Genomic DNA, 23381 nt, shown 5'->3' on the forward strand with positions numbered 1-23381 from the left:
GACTGATCCTTCTGGATGAATGTGCTGGGTACATGTAGGAGAGAGATTATAGGAAGAAAGGTAAAATTGCAGCTACTGGTATGGGACACACTGATATTGTGGAGCTTCCTGGAGGAATAACTGACTCTATTTATGAGCATCTTACAGTGATCTTCCTACAATTGGAGTAATTCAATTAGGGTGGTAGAAAATTTATCCCTGACTTTAGCTAAGTAATTGATGACACCACATTGACCCTCAAAGATGTTCAGGATAGCCTCAACTCATTGGTCAGAGTTGTTAAGGATGATAGAATTATTCTAGACGTACTCCTTGTGGGCCAAGGCAGAATCTTTGTATCATTAGTACTACCTACTGAGCTTTGGTTTACACCTTAGGTCAAGTAGAAAGGTCAGTATAGAAACTTAAGGAGAAAGCCACCAGCCTTTCTATGGGATCACTTGAGGGTTCAGGGAGTTAGTTCAGCTGGAATACTGCAGGCCTCACCCTGTTTCTCGGGTCCTATTGCGAGTCTTAATTAAATGCTGAATGAAACAAACGTAATGAATTTGGTCCCAGCATCTGTCAATCAGATTAATCAGAGTAGCCAATGGAGTAGTGTATTTATTTGAAAATTCACCAGAAGTGAAGACGTGGAGAAACTTGGGTGGATATTTTTGGAGACAGCTCTCTATGGATTTCTCATGTTGCTACATATATTTTTTCAAGGATGGTTGTATTGTGATAGCCTTGTAAAATAGGACATAGTATCCTCTGGAGCAGAGGGCATGGTTAGTACAATCCTCCTGAACCTGTCCAATATAATAAAGACAATGTTACCTTCCAGAGCAAAAGGAAGACATTCTTATTGTTCATTATAAAAGATTCTGATTTGTTAAAGTCAGCGTTGCTTCTCAACAGTGCAATACATTTAGCTCTTTTGCATTGCATTGTGGAAATTGGAGCTCGCAGAATTGGTGCAAAAACTTCCGAAACTCTGCAACTGCTATTGTTGTGTCTCTGACCAAGGAGGTGTGTCTTCTACCAGAATCTATGAAACTATGGCAGGCTAACTTGCTAGCTTGCAAGAAGGTTAAACCTCAGATACTTTACAGTTCTTGCTAGTGATAAGGCAGCATATTGACCCTCTTGACTCCCCCAATTAATGCTTTTTACCATTTCTTATTCTGGCTACACATTAGAATCATGTGGGAAGCTTTTAAAAAATACTTATGCCTTTGATCCATCCAAGACAATTGAAAATGAGTTTCCCTAAGGGTAGGGCCTGAGCATTGGTAATTTTTAAAGGCTCCTTAAGTAATGATAATGTGTAATCAGGACAATATCCTTAGAGCTGAATACGTAAAAATGTTTGCTATGAGCATCATTCTACACTCCATCATCCATTCTGTCTCAGGCAAAGAATCTATAAATAAATAGTTAAATAATTGTGCATTAAATCAGTTTCGTGACTATTTGTGCTTCAACGATGCCTCTTCGTCTTCTACAGACTTAGTTCCCTGATGTTATCAGTTTTTGCCCATCCATTTGAGATTAGACATCTCCTGATGATGTTAGTATGGACTGTTGTCTCCTAGATTTTTACAGGATGGCCATCTTTAACTTGATTTGTACCTCTTGTTAATGATATTACATCCATTGCAGGCTGATCTACTGCATCTCAATGTATCATCAGACCCCTAAAGCTTAGTAGCAAACCCAGCCAGGGCTGCTAATGCTTGTCTTCTGTTGTCTTACATGGACATTTACCCTGCAACACAAGTTCCAAATGACTAGCACTCAGGTATAAAGGGGCTTTGTTAAACCACTGAGGAATTTAGGGGCCGATTAGCCAGTTAGAATTGTTGAACAAATGCAAACGTAACATGTATATTTGTTCCACAATATTTGAAGTGCAAGGAAGTTATATTTCTTTAATTTTGAAAATCATAGCAGATGTAGCTTTGGGCTTCTATGAACCAAGGTCAAATCAAGTTTTTGGATCAATGATCTTCCTTTTTTAGATCACACCAGGAATTCAGGAATTATAATTCAGAAAAGTTAGGGAGAGGCATGCAGCCATTGGTCCTTTGGGGAGGCTGCAAAGGCGCTTCTGCTTCCTGCCCAGCTGCTTGGCTGGTAGATGGGCTTCCTCTATGTCCACTTGGCCTCTGTATAGGGCCCGCACTGCCTCTCCTATGTCATGCCCGGTATCCAGACTCCAGAGGATTCCATATAGCCTTCCCACTTGAGGTCTTGTCTCCTCAGGACATTGCATAGGAGGAGTACAAGTCCCTGCCACATAAGGGAACAATACCTTCTCATTTCTTTTCCCATTTCTGGGGGATCCAATCATATTCCACTTGTCTACCCACCAGCCCCAATTCCTGGAGCCATGCCCAACCTGGACAGTCCTGCCTAATTCTGTCTCCAACCTAAGTTTTCATAATCAATGGCTAATTCACTCAACTTTTTAAATGATCACTTAGGTGTCCTGACCCAAAACTCTTTTATTTCTTAGAAGGGAGATGGGCAATATTCTCAACTGTTGATAATGAACTTATTACCAAGAAAATAAGATACAGTTAATTTCTTAATGAGATCATTGTGCCACACACAGTTTTCGGTAAACCACTCTGCTTCTGAATATGAATCTATAGAACTTTGTTTAGTTGAGTATTAAATATAAAGTACTGTGTTAGACATGGTGGGGAATGTAGAAATGAATAATACATGAATGTTGCAGCCAGGGACTCATATTCTAATGATAAAACCCTATTTCTAAATAAGTAATGTGAGAAAGATTAAGTAATATAATAGAAATCCTATAATCAATGTAAAAATCAGACTTTGGTAAAGTTTAAAGAAAGAGGTGTGATTTGAATAAGGACTTAAAATACACGTACAATTTGTAAGTAGTGTGGTGTGGTTCAAGCATGGGGGAAGGCGGCATTGTGAGAGGAGGAGTGCATTGATGCATGCTTGAGCAATTAATAGAGCTACACCTCACTGTTTGAGCTGGGATTAAGCAGTGGCGGAGGTCCCAGTTGAGTTGTAACTGACATTCAGACATATTTAGCATGTCTAATAAGATGCTAGTCCAGTGGATCCTAGATGTCTTTTGGTAGGAGGAGATTGCCTTTGCAGGGATGACTTTTCTTGGAAGATGTTCGTACACAAGTGCCCTGGGAAAAGGCAAGGGAGGGATGGTGAAGAACAATGGGGAGGTATAACGTGGTGCCCATTTCCTTAGCTTTGATTTCTGAACCCTTACTTTCTGGCACAAGCTGACAAAACAGATTTCATGAGGGAATTTAGCATAATTAGAGAGGTGTAAGTAGTGTAGATACTGGGATGGCAAACTGTTACAGAGAGGTAGGGATGGGGAATCTGTTTTCTGATTCATGGAAATTGTAATCATTTGAGAGTGTGAGGGCGCAAGACCTTCAAAAATGGTACATAGAGGAGGAGTGGTTCTAGCAAAAACAGTGATGGGCAATGGAAAAGGCAGAAGCCCGGAGGACCTAGCACTCAGGATTTCCTGGCAAGCTTGGAATTGGACGGATGGTGTACATCTGTGAAACGCCCTCTGGATGCCCTCAGAGTGTTAGAGGAGCTCCTTGGTGGTTGTCTGGATGCCTAGTTCAGGTACAGTCAACGAGTCAGGGAATTTGGTCTCATTAATATACAAAGACTCAAAGAGGCTTGGGAAAATTTAGTGTTGCTGTAGTATTTATAGGAGAACAACAGTGCTTATATTATGTTTACTAAAAATCTACTCATCCAATTTATACCAGTCACGAACATGTAAATTCCAGGTCCTCTTTTCCTGTTGATTTCAAGATACATATCCAGCAGAGAGGAGGTTTCCTCTTCTGTCCTTGATGCCTCTAGCGCCAAAGGGGTTTCCTGAGCAATGTTGGCATCTCTCAGGTGCACGTAATGTGAAGGAAAGACACATAAGTAATACAAGAGTTACAGAAATCTGGCTTCTTGAGCTTATTTCTGCAAACTAGATTTAGGGCAGGTATTCCAGCTGATGAGATGTTAATAAAACATTTGTGCTTTTACTGCTTTCTTTAGTTATAACCAAGCTAGAAATATCACAACCAATCACTCAGATCTTATTTAAATGGCCATAAAGAGGTGAAGGAATGAAGAAAGTGGCCCACAAAATCTGGAAAGGTCAGAGGTCAAGTGTAACAATAGGTATGCCAGATTTTATTTTCAGCCTGCATTGACATAGCGGCTTTCTTTGAGTAGAACTGTGGGATATAACTTCTTTCCTGCCATCAGCAAATATTTCTGGGTCTAGAGATCAGACAAAGGAAATGATATTAAATTCCCTCTCTTTATTTTGATAGGGCACAACAGCGTATCACTGTGTATCCTGTCCTTATGTTTTACTTTTTCTACTGCCTTAGGTCTATATGAATAATAGAATATTTTTTTTATCTCAAAGATGAGGGATTTTTTTAGACAGCCAAGAATCCCCAACTGTGTAGGAACAAAAATGTGCACAGAGAAAATATACTCAGTAAATTAAGCAATTGGGCGCTTCTATTTAGCATTTCTAAAATGTCTTTCCTTCATTAGAAAAAGACTGACAGGTCGTTAATCTCTCACTTGAGGGCCCCAAAAGAGACCTCTCCTTGTAGGAACAAAATCTTAATGATCCATTGGAGGTTCAATATTTAATTAGGAAGTTTTCAGCTGAAGGCCATTTGGCATCTTCCGCCATGAAAGTTGGGAGTAGGGAGTTGAAAATAAAGGGGAATGTATTTGTAAAGCATGTATTCATGGGTAGGGTTGCTGCGTCTTAACTAGAGTTCTTCCATGTACTTTCTTTTGCAAATTTTTCCTTCCCTGCTCATTCTCAACTTGGAACTGAAATGCCAAGGTAATGATATGTAAATGAGGAAAGGGCTAACTGTTAAATTTAGGAGTCAATATGTGGAGCTCTGTGGTGTACCTTAGGGTGAGAACCACTGAGTTACAGTTATAAACACCAGAAGCAAAGAGGGAGTATGCATCTTATAGGTAAAATGTCTTGGGTTAAGATCATTGACTTGAAGTCAGACTTGTGTTAGAAAAACAGCTCCAACACTTACTAGTTGTGTGATCTTGAGGAAGACACTTAAACTCTCTAAGGTGTTCAGTTTCTTTACCTCTAAAATGGAGATGGTAACAGAATGTACATTTTAAGGGTGCGCTGTGATAATGCGTATAACATACTTAGCACATTGCCTAGAACAAAGTAAGTGCCCAAATTTTGGTAGTTTCTATTATTAATATTACTGTTAGTATTGTTAACATCAATATCATCATTACTATAACAATGCTCATTATTGAGTAGCAGTAGCAGCAATAGGAATAATAATAGTAGCTTAGCTTAGTTAAAAGGAAAGGGTCAAGGGCACAAATTAATTTTTGCTGTTTACATTTTACCTTGACCATGAAATATATTTACCTCTTTCTTGTACTCAGTGCTTTCTCATTTTGATTGTACTGAAATAGAAAAGTAAAAGATATCATTGCTCATTATGCTTTGAATAACACTTATTCAAGGCACGGCATTCTCTTTTCCAGTCCTGACAATTAAAAACGTCTATCTGTAATTATCAGATGAAAGCCTGTCTCCTGTGCCAGGAATTTTTGGCAACGTGAAACGAGCTGAAAAATAAATATTTCCTTATAGTTGAAGTCATCCTATTTATAGGATTATTCCTGAAGGAGCTGCAGCAGCGGCTGTTGTACAGTAAACACATATTTGTGTAAATCTGCTCCAGTTCTTTCAGGTTGATAGCAAGTAGGAAACTGGGGGTGAGGGAGGGTGGTGTCTGAGCAGGCAGTTGGCTTCGTTTTCTTTGCTGTTTCCGTTCTAGCTTTGCAGTCTCAGATCCTCTCTCTTAGCTCTTCAGCACACCCAGGAGCAGGGCTGCGGAGAGGAGGTGGTGCGAGCGTGTGGGAGACAAGGTCTGTGGGAGTTAATGGGTGCAGAAGAAACCGCAGCCTTGGGTTCTAGGCCAGAGGTAACAAACTCAAACTCCTACTGAAGCCGGGCTGATCCCTTAGATGAGGACCACGTGTAAGACACCTGGGGATGCTGGGGACACGAACAACTGGAGTTCCCATAGAAAGGGGCCTCGGAGGAATGAAGTTCGTTCCTACAAGTCTTACTTTTTTTTTCCCCAAGAAAAGTAAAAATCTAGATTTGATGTTAAAGAAGAACTTTGCTGGTTTTAAAATGTAGGCAATGCATTTGACTTTTTAAAAAATCACAAAACTTGTTGAGCATTGGGTCTTTAGGCCTCTGCTTTGTGACTTCTAGATTCTAAATTGTAGAGCAGCAGTCGCCAAAATATTTTGTAATGTTTTAAATTCTCCTGTTCTCATATGATGAAATTGATAAAACAGTACATGCTCTGAAGGAAAACTGCACACTTGATGTTAATTATAGATGTGAAGACACAGTTAGTTAGAGATCAAATATGTCTTTGGCTGTATGAAACTGACACTATTTCCCAGGGCTATTTTATTGTAAAGAAATGGCCCAGCGTGCTGTTTTAGAATCCTTCTTGGTTTGATGCAATGTGAAACAACCATTTTCACAGTGTCTGTCACCAACATAATAAAATATAGTTTGTATATTGATATAGCTTAATGTTAAAACAAAATAATAAAGTATTTAAAAAATTTTAATATCTCTCCATATAATAAAAATTTTGCTGGGTATATTTCTTAAGCCAGTGCTCAATACTCTCTGTTTCTGGATCTGATACTTGTTTTTATAATTCAAGTGACTTATAAAATTTATTGGAATTAAAGATTATTAAAGATATTTTTGTTGTTCATCATACATACTAGTCATCATTTAAAACTTCAAAAAAATAAGTGTTCAGATTTCATTTGGATAATACTGATAATTTGTTTAATCATATTTATATTTTGTTAAAAGAATGAAATATTCAAAATGGATATGATCTATGGGGTTTGTAATGTTCAAAGCACTGAATAATAATCTCTAAATTATCTGAATGGATGTTTTTTATGAAGAAAGCTCTACCCCTGAAGTTTTAGAAAAGAGGAACAAAGTGAGGTCATGTGGTGAGCAATTTGCTTAACATTTTCAAGAGAGGCATAGTCTGAGCCCAGAAATAAGCTCTGACTGCAGCTTTTATAATATGACAACTTAGCAACCTCTTTTCTATGGTTCCAAAAAAAAAATCGTTTTTTTTTTAAAGTCTACATAATCAGGCTTACTATTAAACAATAAACTATCATTCAATTTAGCAACTACTGTGGCACGTGGATGTTAGGATGAAATCATTTTTGTGTAATTAAAATTGCCTGTGGAGTGAGAAAAATCCAACCTCTTTCCTTACTTGTATAAATTTTAGCATTTCCCTCATCAAAATATGTATTTTTAGGGGACTATATTAGGTCTTCTGTTCCTATAACTTTGTGCAAATCCTAGTACCTGGGCTCCACAGTGTTTGTTGAAGGACTAAATGAAATTTTAAAATTTCATTTGGAAGTGGCAGGGCATAGGACAATGGATGGAGTCTTATTTTTGCTGCCAGACTGATCTTTACATAAAGAGAATATGATAAATGTTGCTTTGAACTAATAGAAAAATGGAAATATTTTGGAGTGCATTTTTTCCCATTTGCTGCTTTGAGTTGAAATTATAGATATTTGTAAAAATAAGTTGCAATATACATTTCATTAACTTGTCTGATGAGAGCTGTATTAACTCTGACAATCTGTGGTAAAACTTTAATGTAATAAAGATTTTTGTTATATATATATTACTACCTCCAAAAATGTGACACTTGTACTCCCACAATAAGTCAGATGAGAAATCTTATGAAATCATTTTAGACAGAAACATCTTGAATAAGGATAATTTTCAGTGGGTCTTGCAATAGATTAACTTCTTTTGAGTGAAATGTTCTGCTGTTGCTGTGAAAAATTACCAGACTTAGTGACTTAAAATGACATATTTATTATCTTACAGCCCTGGAGGCCAAAAGCTGACCCAGATCTCAATGAACTAAAATTCGGGTGTGGGCAGAGCTGCGTTCCTTTCCAGAGGCTCCAGGGGACAATCTGTTTTCTTGCCTTCTCTAGCTTGTAAAGACAGCCTACATTCCTTGGCTCGTGGCCCCCTTCCATCTTCAATGCCTGCAATGACTGGTGGAGTCTTTCTCACATCGCATCACACATTGACTTTTCTAACTTGACATTTCCCATTTATTTAGTCACCCTTGTGATGACGCTAGGCCCACTTGGATAATCCAGGATAATCTCTTTATTTTAAGGTCAGTTGACTAGCAACCTTAATTCCATCTGCAACTTTAATTCCCTTTGCCGTGTAACATAACTTTCAAAGATTCTAGGGATTGAGATGTGGAAATCTTTGTGGGGCTTGGGCGGGCAATATTTTGCTTACCATAGTAGGTTTTAAGTATTCTTCAATAAATATTAAATCAGGATTTGTAAACTTATGGCTCATGGGTGAGATATGACTCAGAGATATGCGATTTTTTTGCTTTGCTGTGTTTTTTATGGTGTTGGATTATAAAGTATTTTCCATTTAAATTAATTGCCAACATTAAAAATAGTGTTGGTAATTGGGGCCGGCCCTGTGGCTTAGGGGTTGAGTTCAGCACACTCCACTTCAGCGGCCTGGGTTTGCAGATTCAGATCCCAGGCGCAGACCTACACCATTCGTCATCCATGCTGTGGCAGTGACCCACATACAAAATAGAGGACTAGCACAGATGTTAACTCAGGGCTAATCTCCCTCAAGCAGGAAAAGAAAGGAGATTGGCAACAGGTGTTAGCTCAGGGAGACTCTTCCTCAACAACAGCAACAATAACAAGAACAACAGCAACAAAATAGTGTTGGTAAAACCTGTGTTTCTGGATTCTCCAGAAAAAAACTAAGAAAACTGGATATTCACGGTTTGGCAACAACTGGCTGAACTGTGTTAGTAGTGGCTCAGTTTAAATGGATTTTGTGCTCTTCATTTTACTAGTGTCTTCATCACCAGCAATTGCATCCCTAAGTCTGAGGCTGGATCTCAGTGGCCATTCGCTCTCTTTTATCAGTCTATTGCTTTTATTTATATTACTTGCCTGGTCCTTGTTAGCATTTGACATCCTGTGTTGAATGAATGAATGAGTAAATGTGTACTATGTCCATTCGTAGTAAGCATACATTTTACTTTATCACAACAATAGAATGAATGAAGCACTACAATATTTTTCCAAATTTCTGTATTTCTCTAATTCAGACCCCAAGGCCCCATTTATCCTAGTGGCAGGATATTTAGTCTCATTTGTTATGGGGCCGAAACTCCTAGAGGAGTGCCTTTTGGCAAGCGGTAGCCTGGGTGAAAATATGTATAATATATACATTCCATAAAGGATTCCTATGCAGATTATATAAATAATTCCTACAACTCAATAAAAGGAAGAGAAACATCCTAGCTAAAAATCTTGAACAGACTCTTCTAAAGAACCTATTCAAATGCACAATAAACATAAGATGCTCAGTATCGGTATTCAAGAAGAAACCACAATTGAAACCATAACGAAATACCACTACATACACGCCACAGTACATAAGATTAAAAAGACTGACAGTATCATGTTTCAGTGAAGATGTGGAACAACCAGAACTGTATTGCTGGCAGTAGAATAAGTTGATACAACCACTTTGGAGAACTCTTCAGTTATATTTACTAAAGCTGTGTTTACATCTGCTTATGATACAACAATTGTACTCTTTTGTATACGTCACAGAAATGAGGGCATATGTTCATCAAAAGACAAAAATGTTTATAATAGTTTAATTTATAACAGCCCCCAATTGGAAACAACCATATGTTCATCAACAGGAAGATGAATAAATACATTGTAGAATATTATGTGGTGGAATATGTCCTATTATTATAAAAGAATGAACTACTGTTGCAAACAACATGGATGAATATCACAGGCATAATTATGAGAAAAATAAGCCAGATGGAAAAGAGTACACACTGATTTCATTCATATGAAGCTCCAGAACTGGTTCCAGAGCTAATCTATTATGACAGAAGTCTGCGTAGTGGGAAAGGCATGAGGGAACATTATGTCATGCTGGAAATTTCTATATTTTAAATGGGGTGTTGATTGCATGAGCGCATACATATATAAGTATTTACCGGACTTTATACTTAAGATCTGTGGATGTGTAAATGTTGATTTGAAAAATTTAAAGAAAAGACAACTTTGTCTTCAGTTACTGACTTCCAAACTTTTGTATTATTGTCTTGTCATGTGTTTTAATTTTACATATATTTTAAACTATATATGCCATTATTATTTCGTGCACACAATATCCATGTAGATTTACCCTCATACTTATCTTTTCAGGTATATATCAATTTCCAAATTTCCAGGTTTTCCTCTGGGCTTATTTTCCTTCTACCTAAAGAAATCCCGTTAGTATATTTTCAGTGTGAGTTTTATAGGAATGAACGTATTCAGTCTTTGTTTGCTAAACATGATTTCTTTTTGTTTTTGAAGAATATTTTCTCTGGATATAGAAGTCTTTGTTGGCATCTCGTTTCTTTCAGTGCTTTAAAGATGTTGTTTCATTGTCTTCTGGCTTCCATACTCTTTCATAAGAAGTTAGATATCACTTTTATTGCTGTTTTGCATGTCTGATTTCTTGATGGTTTCTAACCCTTTTACTTTGTATTTGATTTTCAAAAGCTTTGTGATAATTTTCTTAAGTGTGATTTTCTTTGTACGTATCCAGCTGTGGATTGTAGAACTTCTTGAATTTGTGCATTGACAGCTTCCATCAGTTTTGGAACATTTCCAGCTGTTATTTAAATATTGCTTCTGCCCCATTCTCTCTCTTGTCAACATTTGGCATCCCAAACCACATGCTACCCACTTAAGCATTTTGATAGTGTCCAGAGTGTATCTTACCACTTTCTTTCCTTGTCTTGTCTTTTGCTATATGCAATCTTCTCTATATAACTATCCATTAAGTTTTTAGTTTTAGATGTATTTTTTTAGTACTACACTATCTACTTGGGTCTTTTTTAAAGATTCAAATTTACTAGTAAAATTCTCCATCTTTTCATGTATTTTCTCCACAATTTCTTTAATTTTCTTTAACAAACCAGAGTCATTTTAAAATTGTCGATAGCTGAATTATAAGTATCCCCTTTGGATTCTTTTCTTGTCTGATTTTTTTTCTCTTGGTTATTCATCGTATGGTTTTCTGTCTTGGCATGGATAATACTTTTTGATTGAATGTTGGACATTCCAAACAATGATCTGTATAGGATGTGGGGGATTTGTTCTGTCACAAAGAGTACTTTTCCCTGAGATAATGATAGAATGGGGGCTGATCTGAGCTGATTTGGGGCTGGCTTGCAGTGTTCTTGTTTTGTTTGGTTCTTTGTTTCTTTAGGAAGACTCAGCCTACTTCTAGTGTTTTACCCATTCCTAGGGTAAGACCTTCTAGGGCTTTCATTCAGGAGCCTTACAAGACAGTGTATCCTCAGTACCAAGAAACTGTGAGAAATTTTGCTCTGCTCTTCAGAGTCTTTCACCTCAGGTCCTTCTTGTCTGCAAATTGTGGCAGTTTACCCCATTTTCTAGAGCCTTGAACTGCAGCCTTGTGGTTACAGGGACCCCTCCCATTTACGAGTCTTTGTCTCTACAGCATTGCTAGATGATGGGAAATTTGGTCTGCTTTTTAAGAGTTTTTGGCTTAGTTTTTGAGCTTTCTGCATTGTACAGTCTCAGGATTTGGAAAACAAGTATTTTGAGAGAAACCAGCCATATGTTTGTGGCCTTCCAATCTTGAATTTTGTCACTTCCCTGCATAACTGTCAAAAGCTTTCCTGGTATCTCTGTCCTCTGGCAGTAGCCCTCTGCGTGTGCCAAGTCCAGATTTTCAGCCTCAAGCCCTCACCCAGCATTGGCAGGGATCTCACAGTGAAAGTGGGTGCAGATTCTAAGTTCATCTCTGACGATGTCTCCTTATTCCAGAATTTAATACCTTTAGTTTTTCTTGCTTGTGCAGCTCTATGACGCCTTTAAGAATATAACCTTTGTATTTAATCTTGGTTTTTCACTTGTTCTTGGTGAGATCTTTGGCTGCTACAAATGATTCCTCCCTACTTTAGTACCACCAATTTTTTTTTTTTTTTAGGAAGATTAGCCCTGAGCTAACATCTGCAGCCAATCCTCCTCTTTTTGCTGAGGAAGACTGGCCCTGAGCTAACATCTGTGCCCATCTTCCTCTGCTCTATATGTGGGACACCTATCACAGCATGGCTTGATAAGCAGTGTATAGGTCTGTGCCCGGGATCCGAAGCAGCACATACAAACTTAACTGCTGTGCCACGGGGCAGGCCCCATAACACCACCAATTTTTGAACGAACAAATTTCTGCATGGCTCTATGCTAATTGCTGTGGTTGAAGAGGAATAGAACTTGAGCTTTTCCTCAGGATGTTTAAATGTTTGTAATTACAGGGCATATACTGCAAAAGATTAATAAAAGAGAACGTGCCTGATAAATTGTATAAATAGTATAGTTAGGAGGTCAAGAGAGACCTCCCTGAGTTCTAGGATAGTCAGGAAAGGCAAACTTTTAAAGTTAACTTTAAAGAAAGGGTATGGTGAAACTTTTAAAAAAACATTTTATTTTGGGAATAATATGGGTCAAAAATGTGGATGAAACGAACATATTCATAGTAGTTTTATTCAAAAAGCCCTAAGCTGGAAACAGCCCAAATGTCCATCAAATACAAGAACAGATAAACTAATTGTTGTAAATTTATACAATAAAATTTAATAATCTAAAAGATTGAACAGGTAATCATGAAATAACATAGATATATCTCAAAAATATTGTTAAGCAGAAGAAGTATGATTCCAGTTATAAGAAGTTAAAGCATAAGCAATACTAATACATATATAGTGATATATATGTAAATCAGAACAATAGTTGCCTCTGAAGGTGGGGATTGACTGGATGGGAAATGAGAGAAATTTTCGGAGTGATGGGGGATGTTCCATATCTTGATTGATATGGTGGTTTCTTGGGGGGGGGTGTATATATATATATATCTCAAAATTTGTCAAATTTTATGTGTAATATCTGTGCATTTCACTGTGTTACTATTCAAAAACACAATTGAATATAGAAAACGTAAGTAATCAGTATGGTTTCTTATAGATAATCTGTTGATTTATTTGTGAGAAACAGCAGAAAATATGTTTGGGTAAATATGTTGAGGCTAAGACGCAGAGATTCTTCAATGTTGGGGAAAAGGAAACCACTAAAAGAGTCTGCAAAGGTGAGAAAATCAGAATAATGCTTTGGTAATTTTAATCTCTGGAACCTAGAGAAACCATTCAAAACAAAGTTGTATAGCCAATAACCAGTAGCTGAGATATCTTTTAATGCTATGTTTTCTAGACAGAGTATGTCATCATACTTTGGTAAAATTGTAAAAAGTAATATTTTAGCTCTTCCTTTTCCTAACAATAGCATGTTAAAATTTTAATAATGTGGCCTTTACTAATAGGAATTAATCCTAGTGCTTTTCTTAGGAATGAACATTACAGAACTTGTGATAAAACCGCGTTAGAAGTCTACCAAAGCTCGAGGTGAGAGGGGAAACTGGACTTCCGGTTTCCCAAATTAAGGCTTAATTTATGTAAAGAAATTTTAAAAAATGCAACAGACATTGTTAATGACATAAATAATGACATGAGGCAAAATATAAAAAATTGGTGGGGGTGAGCTCATCTTTCTTTGTCTCCGAACATTCTATGGTTCAATTCTGATTGGCTATTGAGCAAGTTTTATTCACTTCTATGAAAAATATTAGAAAATATAGTAACATAATCTAAGATACTTGCAAAATACATAAGGCTATAAGGAAATGAGAAGAAAATGGTAATGAGCAACAACAGATGTTTCTTTCTTGGAAGAGTAATTAGAGATAGAAATAGCATCTTACAGAAAGCAAAAGGGTTTTATCACCAACTCTTCAGGAATCAACAAGATATTTCACAAATATGCATAACTTTTAAAACATAAAAAAATGAGGAAGAAATGCAAATCTATAAGTTTTAGGAGACTATGTGTTGGTCCCAATCCTATGCACTGATGGACTAGGTAAAAGGCACAAAAGACCCTACTTAAGAAAGTGTTTCTGTACGTATCTGAAATTATATCATAATAGATTCATTCTTTTTGGATTGAAGTGTGAATATCTATATTTCACTGCATAAGTGTACATTTCTCTGGCAGTGGCAACATATGTCCTTTTTAAAACTAGCTCTTTCACACTGATGACTTAGTAGGAAAATGCAAAAGAACCATTGGTTGAAAAGGAATGGCATGTTACATAGGATATTTCATAGTAAAGAAGTACAGTGTGGGTTTGCGTCAACCAGGAAAATTATATCTCCTCTTCATATACCATCGAAATTTCTTATTGAATCTTTTCATCAGGGACCTTGGATACCTCAAAAATGGTGCTACAAGACAAGATAGTCTAGGAAAGGTGAGTAGCAAGGTAGAAAAGACAAACATCTCTGGCTATTTATTTTGGTCTACTCATCCTTAGTATGTGGACAAAAATCGTTGGTGCAGAATACTTATCTTCTTCTGCATAATCTATTCGCTCTTAACGGTACTGTTTGGAAGTCTGACTGGCTGTCTGATTCTTTTGTCACACTTGCTGTCTCTGCCTTATTCTGAATTCCTTTGTGGCAAACCACCCCTCCCACCCCCCTCCATGGCAGAGAAAGACAGCCAACAGTGTTATATGAATGTGGCATGTTTAACACTCTCTAGCTTTCAATTTCAAGATTGCGTTATATGGGTCAATTTTATTAAGCAAGCTACGTTCTTGGAGCTTGTAATCATGGATTCTGTCACTTCATGCCCATGTTGTTGGAAAAAATTGTATTTATAATATTCTCCATTTTTATTCATCAAGAACAATCTTACTACTCAACCAATTTTTGGATCCCCAACATTAGAAGCTATGGTCTTAATGTTGTTTTTCCTGTGTGTATCTGTGTTTGAATTACAAGGCTTCACTGTTCCATCTGTGGTTTTACCAAAGGTCTGGATATGTAGGTCTTTGCCTGTTGCTAGTAGTCTTGACAGAACACACACAATTGCCGGGATCAGTGTGATATTAGAAACAGTGATCCCTTTGGTGTTTTTTCTAGTTTACTATCATAGTTGAGGTTAACTCATACTTCTGTTATACTTTACATATTTCTCAATTTTTATTTTTTAACTAAGTTATTTTTTTCTTTTATCATGGGGAAATGTAAGTATAGAGAAGTATTCATAAAGTTTTATTTTTTTATCTTATTTTAAAATTTTTTACTGGGGTAGCATTGGTTGATGACATTATACAAGTTTCAGGTGTACATCACTATATTTCAGCTTTTGTATAGATTACATCGGGTTCACCACCAAAAGTCTGGTTGCCATGTCATCATACAGATGTGCCCTTTTACCCCTTTTGTCCTCCACCCACCCCCTTTCCCTCTGGTAACTACCAATTTGTTCTGTATATGTTTGTTTCTCTTCCACATTTGAGTGAAACCATATGATATTTGTCTTTCTCCATTTGACTTATTTCACTTAACATAACACTCTCAAGGTCCATATGATCCAGCTATTCTAATTCTAGGTATTTATCCCAAGAACACGAAAACACTAATTGTAAAAGATATATGCATCCCTATGTTTATTGCGGCATTATTCACAATAGCTAAGACTTGAAAACAACCTAAGTTCCCCTCAACAGATGAATGGATAAAGAAGATGTGATATATATTTATACAGTGGAATATTACTCAGCCATAAAAAGAGGGAATCTTGCCATTTGCCACAACACAAATTTTTCTTGATGACAGAACTAAGGAAAGAAAATGGTTGTGTTTTATTAGGCTATATATTGGTTTTATTAGTTGATTTCTTTTAGCCTCTCACCTCTGTGACACTGTGTGCTTGCAAAGGTATAATCATTAATGTGTGCACCTTTCTTAGCTCATGCTATTTTTTTATATTTTAAGCTCTATTACTGCATGATATTTTTAATATGTTAAAAACAAAAGAACAAACTTTTGTATTCTATAATGAAACTTCCAAATTAATTTCTTCACGCTGATGACTGGGTAATCTATTTGTAACCTAAGGCGTTTCGATTGTAATGGAAGGCCCACCATTGTAGTGATCTCCTGAGTGAAGGGAAGTACCTGTGCCAGATGCTCTCTTCTGTTGCCAGACTGTGGTCGTGAAAAACGAGGAGGCCTTTGAACACACCATTTCACATAGCCCCACTGTTGAGCACAGGTGCTTCTCTAATTGTGATCTATTGAGAAGGTATACAGTTTAATGGCCCAGAAACTTACATTTTACCTCTGACCTTGTGCATTCATGTAATTTGTAGGAACATAGGCTAACTCCTGGAATTGCTGAGAACTGTTTTCTCAAGTGTAAATGGCAATCTGTTTATTTTCTCCTCAATATTTAATACATATCTTATGGGAAATTATGTTTGTTTTCTCAGGTATCTGAGAAAACAAATATCTTACAAATTTTTAGTGAGGTGATAATGTTCGTTTGAGAAATGATTCACTCTCCCTTTCTCCGAGACAGTGTAATGAATCAGAAAACTTGATTAGGAAGTTCTAACCTTTTATACTGGTTCTCTAGGGCTCATTTTCTCTTTTAGAGGAATAGAAAATTTTAAAGATACTACAGAACCGAATTTAAGAAAGTGATGTCTTGGATAGTTTTAAAGTATTTTCAGTCATGTAATACTCAAATATGAAATTTTAAGAAAATCATTGATTATGGTCCTTAAATTTTTTACTATATTTTGGAATCCTTACTTTGTTTGCCTTATAGCTCTAAAAAGTCTAAAAGCCGTATTCAATTGATGTTTTGTTTTCCTTCCCCTCCAAGCATTGGAGTTGAATGATTTTTAAAGTTAGTCTGCTCTAACTTCTGGTAGAATGAGGAATGGGTACACTTAACAGGTTCCATTTCTAGAAAGAGTGGACTGAATTGTCTTAAACCAAAGCTCCTGCTGAGAACAAGTAGAAAAACGGGATGAAACATTTTTAAAAAATTTAAAATTTCTTGAAGACATCAAGAGTTACCATAGTAGCAAGGATTTGCAGGGCCAAAGTCAGGAGAGAAGGGAAAGACAGCCCAGCCAGGTGAGGTCAGCAGTGGGCTGCTTTCAGGCAGGAAGCAGGACTATAGAGTTAGGGGGGATGTTTTATAAGGAGAAAAGACTCAATTTTCCGGGAATATTTAACGATTCTTAACTTGTATGCACCTAGTAATAGATTTCAGATGCCGTAAAGGCAAAATTGACAGAACTAATAGGGGAAGTGCACAACACGTAATTATCACGGGAGATTTTAACACATCTTCCCTTGTAACTGATAGAGCAAACAGATACAAATGAGTAAGTATATGGACATGACAAACAGAATTAAGCCCGCAGTGCCTCACAGGAGGCTTCCTAGGAGACAAACAGCTCACTGTGGTTTCTTGGGACACTGTTGCCAACTTGAGAGGGAACCACCTTACATGCGCTTCTCCCTCCTTTCTTGTCTCACTTCTCTTTTTCACTTACCTCTGCTCCCATGGGTTTGCACCACACAGGATTGGTACATATTAGCTCTGTTTCAAAGGGGGCTTGGATTAAGAAAGTATGTTATCCATCCTGGAATAACAATGTATGTCTGAAAAATACAGGGTGGCTTCAGCACCTTCTTACCAAGCAATGATACCCCAGGTGCTTAAGCTCTCTCTGTAGGTGAAATGGACAATAGAATATTAATAACAACAAAGATAAGTGCTGATCAGTAGTTCACCTATGGCGAGAGCATGAGCTTCTGCCAATATTGTGAAAAGAACAGCATGAAAGCAAATCAGTGTTCCTAACGTCACAGCCACACTAAAAGGCAAGAGTAACATTCTTACCCCATAGAATGAGCACAAAATAGAAGACATATGTGAAGAGTAATCTGTGGAGTCAAGAGTAATTGAGCGATAAGGAGTATTTAGCAAATACTACTTTGGGAAAAATTCAGTAAATCTCCAAAGACATAAAATATCTGTTAATTTCAGGGTAGATTACCTTATAATGTATTATAATTAAGGGAATTTCTGAAAATTTAAGCCAGATGTTTGATATAAATCGTCAAATACACTTTTCTTCCCCAAACTAAATTCAATAAAGCATTTTCATGCAAATTAATTTAGGAGAGTAGATTTTATAGCAGACAAGTGCCTGAAGAGTTAGCATATGGTCCAAAATGTAGCTCTGGGAAAACACTAAATTCTAATCTGCTCTCTTCCTTAGTTGAATAAGTGTCTTCTCTCAACAATTTGATCTCTTAATTTCTGAATTTATGTATACTCTTATCTTTAATGTGTAGGTATATTTCTGAAGTTCTTTGAAAATATAAATCTATAATAATAATGCATATGGTACTTGTATAGGTGATTCACATACACATATCTTTACACTCAACTCAGTCTATTCGTTGTTTCAGGGTGGCTTTTCCTAGCATCATAGAGCGAGCATATCTCTCTGGAAAGCCCACTGTCACCTCAAACTCCGTATATTCCAAAATATACAAATCATGTCCACTCCTAATGAATCCCCGTTACCTACAATGTGGTGTCCAAATCCTTCTGGAAAACGAGGGTTATCTTTCCAGATTCATCACTTAGTGACCCCTTCCATTCACCTGCACTCAAGTCCCAACAGCGTTGCTAAATATCCCCTAAAGATGATCTGTGTCTTCTCCCTTCTTTGTCTCTTCTCTTACTGTTCCCTTTGCTTAATGAGGTGGCTACCTTGTGACACCTTTGGTATGTATGTTTTTTTTTTTTTCCACAGGGGAAGATTCACCCTGAGCCAACATCTGTTGCTAATCTTCCTTTCTCTCTCTCCTTTTTTTTGTTTTTGCTGAGGGAGATTTGCCCTGAGCTAACATCTGTGCTAGTCTTCCTCTATTTTTGATGTGGGTTGCCACCACAGCATGGCTGATGAGTGGTGTAGGTCCACACCCGAGATCTGAACCTGTGAACCCAGGCTTCTGAAGTGGAGCATACTGAACTTAACCACCAACCCATGGTGACAGCCCCACCTTTGGTATATTTTGAAGTTCTGTTTTATCACTTCTTCCTAATTCTTTTGCTGAACGCTTTAAGCAAAAATCCCTTTTCTATGTTCCCATTTTACATTGTGTTCTTATTATTGGTGAATCATTTTTATTCCTCCTCTGCTAGACTAAAAGTTCCTTTAAGTCATTTAGAATATTTTATTTATCTTAATCTCTTTTATAGCACATAGCACAATACTTATTAATAAATTCATGGAAATGTTTCCTTATGAACTACCAAGTAATATAGTAAATTACATATTTTTATATGTACATATATTTAAAGCTATTTTGGGAAATATTTGTATAAGTTAACCACTTCAGTTGAAGTTCTCAAAATAAGCAAGAACCCTAAAAAGTAAAATGTTGTCATAACGAACCCGTTTATTTTATGGCAGATCTCTGAGAGCTAGATAGCTATAATTTATTCATTAATGAACTTATAACTTGCATTGCTTCAAAAGCTTTTTGGCACAAAACCACTGTGTACATCAGGTAATCTCTGGGTAGGGTGAAGATGAGTAGTGGCCTCATCTTCAGCCACATTATTTTAATTTGTTTCCTTTTTTACCACATTATATCAGTTACTACATAGATAAGCATATAAGATTGGCGACCAAATAAATAATAGTGATGATGATAAACCTTGCATCTGTGAAATTTATTTTTACATTACAGTCTATTGTTATCTAGACCATTTTATTATCACAATATTGGCGTGCGAGTAGAGTTTGGTCAAACTCCATAGAATATAGTATTATCCTATCAGTAAAGTTGTGTCAGTATGAGTCATCTGAGCTGCTTTTAAGACTCTGCTAAGAAAAGCATTATCCCATTTTGTCACACCTATAAGAACTTACGTTCATGGGTTTGTATGCCAAATTGTATTTGTTGAGTCTGGGTCTGTCTATATTACATTGAGTGGTAACTGAAGAATTGTTTCTTTCTTCTAAAGATGATGATTGAAACTAGAAATCCATTATGATTACAGAGGCATAACAGAAAAAAAGCTGTAATATTGAAACTGTTACCATGAATTCATTCTGGTTCTGAGAAGAATGTAGACCTGCTGTTCAATCATAATTATCACCTCAAGTTTAGATGAGTTGTCAGTCTTGTAAAAGAAAAGAACTTTTGTGTCTTATTGGCTATAATATTTACTGTTCAGTATTAAGTGTTCAAGAGTAGTTTCTGAAGAAGCAAATATCAATTCACAGATAGAAGCGTCTGAGAGGTAATCATCGCTTAATGTGTTGAAGACTGTGCCACCATGCTCAAGTGGGCTTGTATTATGTCAGCTTGCAGAGCCAATACTGCAACGAATTTGCAAAGACTTGCAGCCACTCTCTCTCTGACCACCAGAGTGGAAAGTGCTGCTTTTCAAATCATTACAGCATAAAGTATGGTTATATTTTGCTGAAAACTTACATTCATCAAGATCCACTCCATGGTATGATGCCTCTGCTCAGGAAGACAATCACAAAACTAGTTATGCTGTTTTCTCGCATATCGAGCATTTTGGTGGAAGATATGAGCGCAGCAGAACTCCTCCTTTCTGTTTGGGACTTACATACAGCTAAAATGTAGCTGCATATGCATTCCTCATTACCATGAAACAATGTGCAACATCCAAATGTATTTCCAAACAAATCGTTGTCAGTTGTTTTGGTTATCTTATCATTACTGCTGTCTTCAAAAGAGGTTTTAAAATGTGTAATTCAAATAAAGTCCTTTTGTAAAACTTCAAACAAGGACAAAGCATTTAACAATGTTCAGAGGATGTTGGTTAAAGATGAAAATGAGCTGAATTATTAGCAGTAAGCCAAACAACTCAAGAAGGTTTTGTATTCAGTATAGAAATGTGGTTTCTGAGCAGCGTTTTGGAAGTGTATGTAAGCCACCTTTTCATTCTACCCCAAGCCTGTTAGACTTCTTATGTTATTTCTTAAATGATATGACTCATTCTTTAAAATACTGTCTTCTTTTCCCTATCCATTCTCTATGACTCTTTCTGAATTAAAAAAAAAATATTTTTCCAAGCCCACATTACCTGGAAGAGATAAAAGGCTATTTTAGTCAGTATTTTCTTTGAAATATATTTTTCTTACATCTCATGACACATTTCAATTTCTCACTCAACTTTTTTTTCTTTGCTTCCAAAAATTGACAAAAGTTACAGATTATTGTTCAACATGTTCTGCCATATCTACTTATAGGAAAGAATTCACTTCGCTGTCTTTTTCGTGTTTGACTATTGGCACAAATAACTCCACAATAGTCATTATCATTGATTTCTCATCTTTAAATGAAACAAACACATGGAAGATTTGGGCTTAACAATAACTCCCTTTATAACTCTTCAGAATGCCTGTGATTTTCTGTTTTATCGGTAGACTTAAAGTTGCATTACTATTTATGAGAATCGACTGTTGGGATTGTTTATCACGGTAGCCTTTCTTTCGAGATTACCATATCCAAATTGTCTCTCGGGTCTTAAAACCCACTCCCATATTTGTTGATTCTCTAGAAGGACTAACAGGTCTCAGCATGTAATTTTACTCGTGGCTATGTTTTGTCACCATGATACAATAAAAATATACAACTGGATCAATAAGAGTAAAAGACAGAATAAAGAATCTGGATGAATCTGTGTACTGACAACCTATGCCCTTCTCTCCTATCAGGAGTCACACACAACACACCTACTCTCTAGCGACAAAAACAGTTGCCATTTGTGTTAAACACTCCTTCCCAAGGAAGCCCATTGGAGACTTAGTGCCCAGGTTTTCGTTGGGGATCGGTCAAGTCCTAGCGTGTAGCAAAACTCTAGAATCCCAGAAGGAAGGCAGCTGTTCATCATCAATCACAGTGTGTACTAACAGTCTAGGCACAGAAAACCAGTTTTATCACTTAGGGAATGTTAGACAAGACAAGTTTCCAGATCCCAGGCAAGAGCCAACCTTGTAAGCAGGCCTTTCTAAAGAGGCGGCCTCAAGCCTGCTGTGTCAACTCTTTCCAGCACACAGGTGTATGATGCACACTTTGGTCCACAATTTTTCATGATATAAAAGATATTCCTTTATTCTGCCCTGCCTGCTGGCTTTCTCCTTGTCTTTCTGTCTCTCTCTGTCTCAATCTCATTCTCTTTCTGTGTGCACGTGCTGCCAGATTGTTTGCTCCAGGAAAGAAAAAACATTTATCTCCTACAAAGTTAGGCTTGTTAACTATTGAAGCAAGGGAAACCACATGCCACGGTAAGAATTACATGGTGATTTGGGGGTAAAGTTCAAGGAAATTGTAAGTCTTTTGGATTAGATATTGTCAGGAAGAAGCGGCAATGCAATGACTGATTTTTTTATGCTTTATGATTTTTATATTGATTATATTTTACATAAAAATATATTTTTATGTGGGAGGATAGAGGAAAGAGGCAGCGTTACAATTATCACTGGGAAAAAGTAGTCACTCTTAAGTGAGGATAGGAGCACCCTTGGTGTTTTCTGTGGTTGCACACAGTGTCTTTGTTTATAACTCTTCAGTCATAATGTTGGAATGTTTGGGTTTTTGTCTTGTCCCATTATGATCAAGGAGAATCTTCATCAGATGTTATTTTGTGAAATTGATTATTGGCAGAAAACCTTTTAAAATTTATTTATTTTTGTAGTCCTATAATGTCTACCAGAGCCTTGTGTCCAATTGGTATTTAATAATAGTTGATTCACCATTTGCCTGGTCTCTACTGTCAACTACAAGGACAGACACCATGTCAACCACTTTGTCTAGCCATAACCATTCTGGTAAAGTACCACCTTTTCTGAGGTCAAATATAGGGGATATCTGAAGTACAGCCATATATTTTCCCAAAAGGAATGATAAGCAGATGTTACCACTACAGAGTTTAAGGAATGTGGGTACCCATAGTCCTGTGTCCATCAACATGAACAATGGAATAATATAGTCTACAACAAAGGAAGCTTAATGTTGGCTTAGTCAAGTATACAAAATGAGTATGGGTCAGAATTCATCATTACTTTATGAGTTCAATGGTTATATTCCCAGCTATTTAGTCTTCATGGGATTGAGGGAGAAACAAGAGCCTTTATTTTGTTGTGGTTAATTGAACCTGTTAAACTTGATCCTATATTCAGTCTA

The sequence above is a fragment of the Equus quagga genome, chromosome 4, assembly GCF_021613505.1.
Source record: "Equus quagga isolate Etosha38 chromosome 4, UCLA_HA_Equagga_1.0, whole genome shotgun sequence".
In the NCBI taxonomy this organism is placed as follows: Eukaryota; Metazoa; Chordata; class Mammalia; order Perissodactyla; family Equidae; genus Equus; species Equus quagga.